Genomic DNA, 15,063 nt, shown 5'->3' with positions numbered 1-15,063 from the left:
GGATCAGCCCGACAGAATGGTGGTGTTTTCTCATTTCACACTGCTGTCATGATTGGAAGTATTGTATAGTATAACAGAAGAATATTATGTTAGAACTCACTTTTGTTGGCAGACACATAAATAATATTTTTAAAAATAATAATAATAAAATTATTATAATTATGCCAATCAGTCTCGACATGATTTTGCAATCGCAGTAATTAACGCATAATCAGGCAAACTCCGCAATATTCAGAGGAGCTTGCAATTTTTCAAAATTACCGCAGATTTTCCGCAGCTTTGGGCCAAGACGCGTCGTGTGACGTCATCACAGTGCTCATTTAGCCAAAGCTGAACCTCTTCGGTTCACGTGCGTCTAAAACATGAGTACAGCTAAAAGGTCTCATTTACTAACAAACATCACTGTGAAAGACTGTGCAAAACAATTTCATGCAATTGCAATTTCACCAATTCAAGTGGCTTTCTGCAACAAAAAAACCCCTCAAAAAACAAACTGCATCGCAAATTTTTACATTTTAACAAAAGTCGCAGCAAAATCAAGCATTTTTGGCCTAAACAATCTCAAAAAATGCACGAAATCCTGTATGGACTGATTAATAATAATAATAATAATAATAGTAATAATAATAATAATAATAATAATAATAATAATAATACTTATTATTATTATTATTATTATTATTATTAACAATAACAATAGCAATAACCGTTGTTATTATTATTTTTATTATTGTTGTTATTATTATATTTATAATAATAACAATAATATTATCATATGTGGGTTATTCTAATGCTTACAGTATTACCTGTATAAATGTGATTTAATATACATCAAAAGGCTAACAGATAAATAAATGACATATATTTAGCTCTACATCTAAATACATTTTTGACTGGGTCATGCAAGGCATACACACAATAAATACAACATGAAATACGGACATAAGAAACAAACCTCTATCGTTAATCAACAATAATTAAAATAACAATTTCAAAATTATATAAAAATATTATAAACATTTTATCAACATATGTGTTATCTAGCTTTCAAGCTGAATATTAAAATACACTTGGGTATTAAATGTACTTAAAAGAATTACAAGAACTATTTTTATTTTGAAAATGCAAGAGGTAGAAGCATTATAGATAGCAGCTTCAGTTTCTCTTTGGTAGGATGACAATTTCGTAACAGTATCATGACTGTTAATTAGTCTTTTAGTAGCCTAATAAATATCATGCTTATGATCACATTAGCAAAGGACGTGCAATAAAGGGTCAAAACCTATTCACCCAGTGTCACAGCTAACAAATTGGGAGCTTACATGCATATAACATGAATTGTCTTCATGCTAAAAATCACTGGGTTAAAAACAACCCAAACTGGGCTATTTTTAGCCCAACGGCTGGATAAATAATACATTTTGGGCTAAACTAGCCCATCAAGTTGGGTTGTTAATTTTAACCCAGAAAATGGGTTGTTTTTCAACCCAAAGAATGGTTTCATTTAAAAAAAAAATACTGGGTTAATTTTATTTCATAAATGGGTTAATATTTTCAGGGTTATGTTTACCCTTTGAAAATGTCAAATACAGTATACCACATTATAAACGGATATGTCAACATGGTATCTCCTTGATTCATATACAAGAAGGTGTTCAGAAATGTATTGCTAGAGCTGCTAAAGTGGTGTTTATATATAGACTTTGAAGTAAATTACTCATATAAGTCACATATATTTAAGATGAACACATCAGATTTTGATCAAAGGAGACATTTAAAACATCCAAAAAAAACTGAGTAACCAACTTACAATCCAGTGGGCATTACAAACAAGTAAGCCAAAGCTAACAAAGATAGCAGTGCATTTAATGTCATGTAAACTGGACTGTTATCGCACATATTTGCTTTTTCTTGTATACAGTAATGGTTTTATGGATAAATATATTGATACGAACCTTCACTCTTTAAACATTAACTTATTTAAAAATGAACACATGATGCATATCTAGTTAAGGACAACCCATTTTGTGTTGTTTTTAACACAATCAGTGTATTAGTACATTTAACACGTGTGTTATTTTTAACACATCTTTATGTGGAAATATTTAACACATCATGTGTTCATTTTTAACACACCTGTGTGTCTAGTTAAGGACACATATCAGTGTGTTAGTACACTTAACACATGCTGTGTGTTAGTACATTTCCACACAAAGATGTGTTAAAAAATAACACAGATGTGTTGTTTATACTTTTTTCCCTACAATTATCCTAAAATGTCATTTGTTTGTATGGTAAAATTCCACTAAAATGCTCACAAAACAAACAAACAATTGCATGAAATTCAGGTGACATTTATTAAAATCATTCAAACATTTGACAGATGTAAGAATTGGAATTGATGCATCTTCTTACAAATCTCCCTGCCATCTGGGAAGACAGGAGTCCCACTCCCTTCCATTTGATAAGCTGTAAAAGAACAAAAAGAGTGTTGGTTAATTCTTAGCTACAAAATATGGATGAATGCCTTTGGGCTTCAAATGAGAAATTGCATTACAGAATCCCAAATTGTGTAATTTTGGAAATGTGACCTCCACTCTCCTAATGAACAACGAACAAACAATGCCAATGTTTTTGCACAACCTAATTAAAGCCGGGTGCACACTGTACAATTTTTAATAGTCCTTTGCAACTGTTGCTTGTCAGACTGTACGAACATGATCCCTGCTGTAAGCCTTGTCATACTGTAGGATCTCAGTTGTCATTCACGACAGTCAAGATGCGAAAAACGGACACACGCGAGAAGACTCGTACGGAGTAGGAGAAGCCACACTACAGGCCAGTGCCTCAAATCTTCTGACACTGCCAGAATTTAACGGGAGAAAATTTGATCGCAACAGCTATTAATCGTCTGTCGGGGAACATGTTAAATTTGCGATCAAAGACTACAGATTTTGGCCTAGGAGTATAGGAGTCTTTAAGGATTCTCAAAATTTGTCTCAGATGACCAAATTGTGGCCAAAATTGTACAATGTGAACCCGGCTTTAGTCAAACAACATTACAGAGCTAGTGGAAAGCATTACAACCTAAACCCCATCCTCTCTTTTTGTCATGTTAACCTTGTGAAGAACTTTTGGCATCGACATTACTGAGCTAGCTAAGTTCCTTTAGCCACTGACTGTCTACACCTGTTACCCGGCATTAACATTCACCGAATACATGAAAACACACGGCCCTAACCCATCCTCCTATGCTAATTACTACAGCTTGCCATGTACAAAACACTTGCTAAATATAGTTAACGTTAACCCACTTGCTGTATTACATCATGTAATGCTACGTTATCGTTAACTTTCAAAAATGGAATGGGAACGTCTAACATTACCACCAGCTGTATGCTAAACAGTACAGTATGCAGTACATGATATTCACTTCTGAAGCCATCGCGATAGGTAAAATTAATTATCACTTGCTGAGTTACTGTTTTCCAATGAATACATTTTCAAGAGCTCCCTGCCTAAATATCACAAACTGAGCCGGGCATTTTCAGCAGCATTAATGTTATTTAGTGATGAACACTAACTTACCGGTGGTCATTTGGTTTCCTCGCCTCAGGACTCCGACTCTGCGGTCACACTCAAAAGGTCAAAGCAACAAACACTTTGAGGTGAATTAAGATTTGGATGATGATGTTGGCAACATAGTTCGCAATGTGATTGGACAATAATTTAACACATGTTGTGTTGGTCACTTATGTGATTTTTTTAACACATTTATTGGATAAGTTGACACAATATGTGTTAAAATAGTAATAACACAAAAAGTGTGTAGGATATTAACACATCCTTTCTGAGTGTATTTCCTCCCATCCATCCATCCATCTTCTACCACTTACTCCTTCTTCAGGGTCACGGGGAACCTGGAGCCTATCCCAGGCAGCATCGGGCAGAAGGCGGGGTACACCCTGGACAGGGTGCCAGTCCATCGCAGGGCACAATCACATACACATTCACACACTACGGACACTTTAGACACGCCAATCAGCCTACCATGCATGTCTTTGGACTGGGGGAGGACACCGGAGTACCCGGAGGAAACCCCCGTAGCATGGGGAGAGCATGCAAATTCCGCACACACATGGCCCGGCAGGAATCGAACCCCGGACCCTGGAGGTGTGAGGCGAACATGCTACCCACTAAGCCATGAAAAATGGCTGCCTCCACCTGAGGTGAATTCAAACAGTCTGCTCTGAATTGATTTGACCCAAAGAACTGGGCTGAGGCGTCAGGGTAGGGGATCGGTGCATTGATACAACTGTCAGTGAAAATGACCCAGCCAATAACCCTGCTGTTGGGTTACATAAAACTACCCCAAAACTACACAAGACTGAGAAAATAACCCAATTAAATTACCCAAATGACTCAACCCAGGGTTTGGGTAAAAAAAGAAAACCCAGCATTTTTTTTAGTGTTGAATAAGTATTCCTATTCTTCTACATTTTGTAGTGTCACAAGAAATCCCATTTGAAATCCCATCAGCAAACATGTGGAAAAAGGTTCTCTTGTCTGATGAGACCAAAATTGACATTTTGTTTGGCAGAAACCCAACAATGCCTACAAATCAGCCTACACCCAATCAGCCAGAGAATGCCATCCTAACATTGAAGCATGGAAGTGGTAGCATCATGTTGTGGGAATGCTTTTCATCAGAAGGGACTGAGAAACTGGATAGGGTTGAGGGCAATATAGATGATGTCAAATACAGGGTAATCCCAGAAGAAAACCTGTTCTAGTCTGCAAGAGATGGGGTGGAGGCTTACCTTCCTACAGGACAATAAATCTAAACACACTGCCAAAGTCACACCAAAGTGCTTCAAATCTAGGCATATAAATGTGTTAGAATGGCAGAATCAAACCCAGACATCACTCTGAATGAGAATCTGAATCAAGACTTGATATTGCTGCTTACCAAAGTTCTCCATCCAATCTGACAAAGATTGGGCAATTTTGACAGCAAGAATGGGCAAAAATATCAGGATCCAGATCTGCAAAGCTGATCGAGATATATCTTAGAAACTGTAATTGCAGCCAAATGTTCTACCAAGTGTTGACCCAGGTGAGTGAATATTTATGCAATCAACACATTTATGTTTTCTGTTGAATTATTTTTTGTGTGAACATAAAAGAATATTTGGCAACTTCAAATGTTAAACATTTTGTTCAAATCAAATGCCCAAGTCCATGTCAATTTCATGTTGTAACACTACAAAATGCAAAAAAAAAAAAAAAAAAAAAAAAGTTTAAGGGGGTGCTAGTCACTGTACATACATGTGTCATTTAAAATATTTATAGTGTAGCTTCTCCATGCAAAACAAAGAAGTCATTTGCTCATTCATTCATCCTCAGTAACCGCTTCAAGGGTTGCGGTGGATCCAGAGCCTATCCCGGGAACACTGGGTGCAAAAGATGGAATACACTATGAAGGGGGCTGCAGTTCATCCAGGTCATCTCAAGGCACACACATTCACACACTCATTCAGAGTTATCAATCCACCTACCAGCTTATTGAAGAGGTGCAAGGAAACCAGAGAGCATGGAGTAAACCCACACAGAAATGTTCAGAAAATGAATCTTGACGTTGGTTCACAATGACCCAGCAAGCTAAACCCAGTAACTAACTATAGCAACCAAAAATAACTCAGCATTTTCCATACCTTATAAGTTTAATTGGAGTTATTGTGTAATTCATAGTATTAGAGTTTAAACTGAATAGCTGAACAAAAACACAATAATTTAAGTGTTTAACGATGCTAATTAATGATGCTAATATGATGAGCTACATGGATTGTTGTCCTGTATGCAGTCATTAGGAGAAGCATTAAAAGTGGTCAGGTATAATTTACAGTTTGTAATTGACATTGCTTTTGCAGCCAGAAGCTTCTCTTGTTGCTCAAAAATGAAAAAAAAAGCAATTTTGCAAAATCTAAAACTATAAGACCTTTTAATACAAATATGTCAAAAATAAATATATGTGTACATAGCTCCCAGGGTCTGCTATAAAAAGCACAGATTTAGCGTCTTATTTTCAGCTGGCAGATCAGTGGTGTTGCTCTTCTCTCTCTCTCTCTCGCTCTCGCTCTCTCTCTCTCTCTCTCTTTCTTCATTTCTCGGCATGTGCATGTCACCGTGGGAACGCTTCTGTCGGAATCCACAGAATCTGTTACCATAGAAACTGTGTTCTATAATAGCTACAGTCACTGAGTTAGTATTTATGCAGTCTGGGAATTGTATCACACCTTTACTTTCTGTAAAGGGCACCTCAATATTCATTTAGGCCACAAATGATGTTGAGTTATGATTTATGTTGAGGCAAGACATGTTTTTCAGCAAGATGTGTCAGGTGTGACAGAATTTCAGCAACATCTGCCAAAAAAAATGCTGCATTTTCTCTGCACCCCCAAACTCCTAACACCTGTACCTCAGAGGAAAGTGGCAGGACTGAGTAGATATTGCCATTGCGATGTGTGTGTGTGTGTGTGTGTGTGTGTGTGTGTTTAGACGAAAAAGTCAAGAAAGATAGTAATTAAGATCTAGAAGAGAAAACGAGATATGATGATGATGATGATGATGATGATGAAGTATTTTTGCATGGCCATGAGGACTAGAGTGCATGCGTTAGGTCTTCATACAGAGAACAGTCTCAGCCCTGCCTGTGCTTAAAATATTTCTATCACAAGGTGTTTAGAAGAAAGAAAAACTCTATTAAAGTGATTAAGAAATATAGAGCCACTTCCAGCAGGTTATGTGCTACACAATAACAGATTGGGAATCAAGTGCAGGGGGGTTAAAAATAAGTAAATAAATAAATAAATAAATAAATAAATAAAGAAGGACCCGAGAACTAAAAACACGCGCAGAGGCGCATCTGCACCACAGGAGGAAGCCCATCGTGTGAAGTCCGCGGCAGCATTAGATAGGCTGTGATGATGATGATGATGATGATGAGACTGAGGAAGTGTGTCGCCCCCTCCGCATAGGCTGCGTCCGTTTGGTCGCCGTTCTGCTCGGAAATCACTCGGAGCTCCGCTGCCCACCGGCCGCCTCCGCAGCACCAGACACAGCCGAGATAGCGGGAGAAATGTGGGGAAACGGGGCACCCTTTTAACGCCCAGCACACGGAGGCACGGGAGGATTGGTGGTCGAAGCGCACACATCGAGCGGATTTGGGCGGAAGAAAAAAAAAACAAAACTCGGCGCGCCGATGGAATTCGTTTAGGCAACGCAGCGCAGCCGCGGTAAGTGCCGCACAACCACACCGTCCACCCGCACAACTGCAGGGGAAAAGTGACACTGCGATGCGGATCCTACATATTTCACATTGTTTCACTTCATAGTGCTTAATCTAGTGCGCACACTGAGTTGAAGGGATTGAGATTGTGTTAAATGTAATTATGAGCACAGCGTTTAGAATCACATACTATTACAATTACACTGGATTAAATCAGGATGCCATTTCTTATTGTTTACATTACAGTTCCTTGATTATATATGACTTCAAAGAACTTTAAAAGTAACATCTCCAAACCAGTCGATAGGCTTGGGCATGGGTTATAGGCTATATATATATAAGCAATAAACACATCATCTTGGCGTTTCTTTTGATTTCAGTCAGGTGTTAAAGCGATCATGAGATCATCTCGCAGACTGGCTGAGGCAGATCCGCTAATTATGGAAGTTAGAGAAAAAGGCAGTCAGGTTTTGTAGGGATGTTTTTAGAGCTATGTGTCTTTCTCCTGAAGCGAAGGACTGCTGCTGATTTTCAGGTGTCCTATATTTAGACCGCATGTTTATTGCTGTTCCAGTGTACACCGTGCCTGAATAAACAGTGCGGATGTGGAGAAAATTCACTGCCAGTGTGGTTCTAAAAGCTATGAAACAGGCTTGTTGCGCTTTAGATAATGAATGTAATATTGCAAGTGATGGAATGTGGCTAAGTATGCACAAGATCGCCAAACAAACCGCAAAAACAAACACAACAGTTTTTTTTTGTACAGAAGAGTACAAAAGAATGAAAATTATGTAAAGTAGTACCTGACAGTAAGGGGGGAAATCTTTATCTGGTATAGTCTAGTGTCTAGGCCTATTTGCTTTGTATAAATATATCTTCGATCAGGCGACTTTCGTCATTTTGTTTGGCTGTTAATAGGGAAGAAGCTTACGTCAGATAGACGAGGTGACGTAGGCAATTGGTACGACAGCAGATCTCACAGTTTATGGTTTATAAATAGCATCGGAGCCCTAGTTATTTTTCTGATTTTTATAAATATTTTGAGCAATATAAACTGACTTTAAGGCGTCGCTTTCAACAAGCAGCTTTACGTCCTTTCCTTTTTCAGGACCGTGGATAGCGACGCACATGTCTAGGCATAGAAAACAACAGCGACTTGATGCATTCAGGAAAAAAAAAAATGTCCACTACATATATTTTCCCCATTCCAAATTAAATCCAAGCACCCACTTGACTAATGCTAAAATAAAACCAAAACAAATACAGAATACTTTTACACTATATATAGTTACAGTCCCCTCTGAAAGTATTTTAACAGCAAGGCCGATTCTTTTGTTTCAAATCAAATCACATCAAATCACATTTTATATGCCACATACATAACCATACATAATATGACACGCACTGAAATGCTTTTTACGACCGCACCAATATGTAAAAGAGAATAAAAAAATAAGATAAAATATAATAAAGATAAAAACATAATAAGAGAAAAAAATAAAGAATATCACATATAGAGAATAAAACTAGAATATCTGAATAGAAAATGTTAGAAAAATATAGTAAGATTATAAAACTGAAAAGTAAAAATGTACAATTATAATATATTAAATGGAGGAGAAAAACTGTACATGTGTAAATGAGGTGTGCAAATTTTAGGGAGTGCAACGTATGATGTGAGTGAATGTAAGATGTAATAACAGGCAGGATGAGGTAATGAAAGTTGTATGTGTGAGTCCAGTTCTAGTCCTTGGTGTTCCCCTGGTTGAAGGCCCGAATTAGCTGCAGCAAAAAGCTCCTCCTCATTCTCTCTGTGTTGGCCTTCAGGGAGTGGAAATGTTTCCCTGACCGTAACAGAGAGAACAGTCCATTTTTGGTCCTTCATTATCTTCCTGGCCTTGGTCTAGCACCACTTGATGGACTGCAGGTCAGGGAGCTCAGTGCGGTTGATACGCTCAGCTGTTCGCACCACCCTCTGGAGACCTGTTCCCAAACCAGGCTGTGGTGTTTCCCATCAGGATGCTCTCAATGGTGCAGGTGTAAAAGTTCCTGAGCACCTTAGAGGGCAATTTAAAGTCTTTCAAGTGCAAGAGGTGGAATAGATGCTGACGGGCCTTCTTCACCAGGGTGTTGATGTGGCAGGACCATGTCAGGTCCTGTGTGATGTTGACACCAAGGTAACAGAAACTGTCCACATGCTCCACTGGGGTCCCGTTGATTTCAGGTGGATGGTAGCTCCTCTCCTACTTTGTGCTGAAGTCCACAACCAGCTCCTTTGTCTTGCTGATGTTCAAGATGAGATTCTTCTCCTGGAACCAGTTCTGCAGGCTCTTAATCTCCTCTAAATAGGCCTTCTCAACATTATTGGAGATCAGGACCAACACAACAGTATCATCAGCAAACTTTATAATGGTGGAAGAGTTGGAAGTGGCCACACATTCATAGGTGTACAGGGAGTACAGCAGGGGGCTCAATACACAACCCTGGTGGGCTCCAGTGCTGAGGGGGAGGGGAGTCATCTTTGCCTACCCTAACTGCTTGTGGTCTGTCGTTCAGGAAGTTGGAGATCCACTGGCACAGTGATGGTCTCAGACCCATTTCCTCCAGCTTGGTGGTAGATTTTGGTGGGAATTATAGTGTTAAATGCTGAACTGTAGTCAACAAACAGCATTTTGACATAACTTCCCTTCCTGGAGTCCAGATGGCACAAAGAAGTGTGGAGAAGATGCATGATGGCATCATCTGTGGAGCGATTAGGGTGGTATGCAAATTGTAGTGGATCCATGGTGTCAGGTAGTGAAGAGGTGATGAAGTCTCTGACCAGTCTTTCAAAGCACTTCATCACAACAGATGTCAAGGCGAGAGGATGATAGTCGTTGAAGCAGGCAGGCTGGGTCTTTTTCGGTACAGGATTGATGATGCTATATACACTGAAGACATTTGGGTTTGAGATGAAAAGATGGATATGAGACAATAGATGTGAATTTCAGCTTTCACTACCTGATATTTACATCTAGATGAGTTAAACAACTTAGAACATGGCAGCTTTTATTTGAACCCACCCATTTTTCAACTGATCAATGAAAATACTGGAACATGTGACTGAAAGGTGTTTCTTGCCGCCTAGTTGTGCTCTGTTAGATCAATTGTTTGAACAATAAATAAAGCTCTAAATGTCTACTCTTGGTTTGAGCCCTGGGTTTTGCCTTTGAAGACTTCATTTGTTCTTAAAAAGGATCAACCAACATGAAGACCAGAAAGCTGTCTATGGGAAAAAGCAAGCTATACTGAAGCTGAGAAAAGGGGAAAAAATAACAGAGCCAATGCACAAACATTGGGTATGCTCAATAAAACTATTTGGAATGTCCTGAAAAAGACATAAACCACTGGTGTACTAACAATCAGACATGGAACAGGTTGACAGTTGAAGAGCAGTCGATGACCCAAAACAACAATTAGTCACCAACAACCTTCACAGGGCAGAGGTGAAGTTATCACAATTCACTGCTTGAAAAAGACTTTGAGAACAGAAATACAGAGGCCATAACACAAGATGCAAACCACTCATCAGCAGTAAGAATCAGAAAGCCAGATTGGAATTCACAAAGAAATACAGAAATGAGCCACAAATGTTCTGGAACCAAGATTAAACTCTACCATAGTGATGGAAAGGCCAAAGTGTGGAGAAAGAAATGATCTACGCACAATCCTAAACATACGAGCTCATCGGTCAAGCACGGTAGAGATAGTGTCATGGCTTGGGCTTGCATGGCTGATTCTGAACAGGCTCACTAATCTTTATTGATGATGTAACTCATGATGGGAGAAGCAGAATGAATTCAGAAGTTGACAGGAACATTTGTCTGACAATTTACATCCAATTTAATTGGGAAATACATCCAGCTGAATTGGGAGGAACTTAATTCAGCAAGACAAACATCCAAAACACACTGCCAACTCAACAAAGGACTTCATCAGGGGGAAAATTGTAAGGATTTAGACTGGCCAAGTCAATCATCAGACCCTACTGAGCATGCATTTCACCTCCTATAGAGCAGAGTGAAGGGAGAAACCCCTCAAAACAAACAACAGCTGAAAGTAAAAAACTGCAGTACAAGCCGGGAAAAGCATCACAAAAGAGAAAGCAGCAGTTTAGTGATGTCTGTGGGTTGCCGGCTTGATCCAGTAATTGCAAGCAAGGGATATGCAACCAAATATTAAGTGTTATTTACTTTAAGATGATCTGTATCAATACTTTTGCTCACCTAAAAATTGGGTGGTGTGACACCAAAGATGTCATATTCTAAGTTGTTTAACACATCTAGATGTAAATATCAGGAAATGAAAACTGAAATTCTGATCTATTGTCAAATACTCATCTTTTGATCTTAAACCCAAATGACTTCAACGTACAGTATAGCAAAAACAAAAGAATTGGCCATGCTGTTCTGATACTTTTGGAGGGGACTATATATCTGTATGTCTTTTTCTCAGATTAAATAAATTAAGACATTTTAAAATAATTACTCACTCTTCCCATTCATTCATTTAATTATTTATTAGTTCATTGACTGATTGATAGATTGACCAACCCAAAAAAGATGCTGCATTCAAACAGGCTCTGCCTCTTACAGACTGTCTCTGTGTAATGGGTGTAGCAGAGATCACACCTCGAAGGACCTTTACTGGACTGTTTCATTTGGCTGCGTTTATTTGACCTAAAAAATCCATTTATAGGCACTACAGTATTAGACAGTATTATGGTTTAAGGCATGGTTTCCTGGTATGGGTCACTGAAAATTGTAGGAACACTGTAAGGAATAACAAGTGTTTCATAATACACAAGATGACCCATTTGATGAAACACACACTTCAAAGATGTTGTTTTCCATATTTTTAAGGTTTAAGCTGTGTTCAAATTAGTATGCGATGTGGTATATAAGTTATCTGGTCCATCTAGCTGGTGTGACATGAAAGGATTGTTACATTATGAATATATATAGCTGGAATCCTATAATGACCCCCAGCTGCTGACAAATACAACAGGTGACTAATTTTATTGCTAAATAAATACTAAACTATGAGCTACTTAAAACTTCAAGACCTTTTTACAGTTTCAAACATGTCCAATTTCAGCACAATTTACAATGTAGGTTGACTATAAAGTGATTTAAAGAAGTAATGCTCTTCACTCTTCATGCACCAGTAAAACTTTAACTTTGGATAAAAAGAAAAATCTAATAATCATACTTGACTTCAAGGGGTATTCTACACATTAAAAATAGAATAATTTACAGATATAAAAATAGGATCATATACATTTACATAGCTCAGATAATTTCAGGATGCAACTGGTTGCATTCCATCAAACAAATCGTTTAAGACATGTTTTGATGAATGGGGTAACAGGTGTGTATAGCCATGATTAAGGCTCATTTCAATATGGCCGTATAACTATTTTGCTGGAGACAGCATAAAGAGAGATCCACAGCCTCTACATGCTTAACCTCAATGCATGAGAATGCTGCACTGCTCAGCACAACGATAACCATCAGCACCTGTGCTCCCTCTTAAAGCAGCACTATGACTGATGAAAGGATTCATCAGTTATGACTGGGTCAGAAAGCCAGGAGGCACCAGATCAGCTTGGATACACCTACACCAGTCCCATTAGCTGCTCATGCCCTTTTATATTGCTGCCCAATATAACAGTAGAAGCAGCTGTAGCAGTGGGAGTGCATGGAAGAGCTCTAGAAATGGACACTGCTCTCAGAGCTGGACCATAGTGCCTTTGAAGAGCAATGCATATGCATGGAGTAGCAAGATTTAATGAGCTGAATAGCGATAGGAGATGGCCTCTGTACTCCGTGTTAATTTCTAACAATGCATCCACCCACACAAACACACCATCCCCACCCCAATCCCCAGCCGTAACTGCAGCAAAGAGATTCTTCATTGGGCTGAGAGTCACATGTACTCAATGGGAAACATTGTTGAGTGAATAGGTGAGTTGTAAGCGTGAGGGTGAAGACGTAAGAATCAATTCCATTCTCTGTTGTTGAGAGACCCAAGAGAACTGGAGAGGACTCTGGAGCCTTGCCAGGATGTTCAGCTTGTCATTTACATCTCCCAGTGTAATATGAGAATTTCAATTAAAATAAGAAATCCCTCTGCAGGAGATCTGCACTTCAACTGGTGTGAAATGCCTAGCTCTGTCTGCTTCTGATTGATGTCAAACATCTCACTGCCTCCCACAGAAATAAATTTGTACACACACACACACACACACACACACACATCACACAGGTCATACAGGGACAGAGAGAATTTGAAGAACCGACTGCAAAACAGAAAGAGAGTGAGACATTGAGAGAGGTGGAGACAGTGTGAAATGACAGTACAGAGTGTCTCCTGACTGCAGTTTGATTAATTTTGTTCAAACAAGCCCACACAGACAAGCATCAGAAAAATAAGATGGATACTTCCACCTTTATCCAATATAGTAACTGTGATACAGCATGTGAGTTTTAGCGAAATGGAGGATCAGAAGGTCTCCTGGACAGAGTTATTGCTGCTGAGAGCATGGCTTTCTGATTGCAACCTCTCTGTCATCATTTAAGCAAGCTGAGAGAGAGAAACCACTCAGCTCCATCGTAAATAAAATACAACAGCAGGTATAAATAGAGTAGTGGAGATTGCTTGATGAAATTGAATTTGTTCAGTGTAGAAGGTTCTGCACAAGAGCCCTTGATTCACAGTCCTGATTTGAGTTCTTTCTTGAATTGACTCACGCCAGTGTTCTCAAGCAGAGAAAGACTGCAATCGCAGTTTCTCAGAAGGAAGACACTCAGTGCAGTTTTTGCATCTAAAATGCACAGCTCTTTGCCTTTCTTTCTCACTCACTTACTCATTTTCTTGCTCACAGCAGCATATCAGTTTGTGTAAAAGGTGCTCGTTTGCTCATTAAACATGATAGGGTTGAGACTGGTGTGGAATCACAAGGAATGGACATCGAGTGCAGCACAGGGTGCAGAGCGCAGGTCTTACACAGCATCTGCTGAATTAATATGAGTGTGTGAGAAAACAAGCTGTCGATATAGTTATAACGCAGGCTCTAGCACACATGGGCACACACATGCTCAATCCTCTGCTATTTTCCTAACGATGGCCACCGTGCTCAGGTAGCAGAGCAAAGAAAACTCTAGATAAACAGTGTTGGTCAATGAACATATAGTATCTGCAGTAAACCCAACATGGAATGATGACATTTAAGAACATGATTAAAAATTAACTTGAAATATGCATACCGTATAGACCAAAAAAGTTATTTCTCTATGCATTCTGCCTTCAGCACTGCAGTGGACAGGCGTCAGATCAATAGATCCCTTCATCCACTCCCTCTGCCAGTGCCAGGAGTAGAACTATATATCTGTACCAGCACACAGTGACAAGGCACAGTGAAATGACACACAGACCCACCAATTTTCCACTTCCTCTCTCCCATGTCTGTCATCTCTACCAAGCCACTATCCCATTAATTGATTTCTCTGTGACAGGACGTTGTACTTTCTCCACATGTTGTCTGTATAAATCTACCAGGGGCTTTCTTTGGTCACATTGAATTTTAAATCAGCCTGAATAAATCCAAGCCACTGGAACACTCTGTATCTCTCGCTCTCCCTCAGTCGTTGAGTCTCTCTGCCTGTTTACCCCCTTGCTCGCTTACCTCCCTCACTTTTCACCCTGCAGTGCTGTTGTAGTAATGCCTTCCTAAT

General features: G+C 39.1%; 1 long non-coding RNA gene across 1 annotated transcript; it reads left to right on the top strand.

The window, feature by feature from the left end:
• Positions 1-4,235: 4,235 nt before the first annotated feature.
• Positions 4,236-5,902, top strand: LOC128609649 (uncharacterized). The gene is made up of 2 exons (XR_008386267.1): positions 4,236-5,116; positions 5,407-5,902. It is a non-coding gene; the product is annotated as an uncharacterized LOC128609649 (long non-coding RNA).
• The last annotated feature ends 9,161 nt before the right edge of the window (positions 5,903-15,063 follow it).

Source organism: Ictalurus furcatus, chromosome 1 (genome assembly GCF_023375685.1).
Source record: "Ictalurus furcatus strain D&B chromosome 1, Billie_1.0, whole genome shotgun sequence".
Classification (NCBI taxonomy): domain Eukaryota; kingdom Metazoa; phylum Chordata; class Actinopteri; order Siluriformes; family Ictaluridae; genus Ictalurus; species Ictalurus furcatus.
The sequence above is the reverse complement of the archived record's forward strand: the minus strand, read 5'-3'. Positions and strand labels throughout refer to the sequence as shown.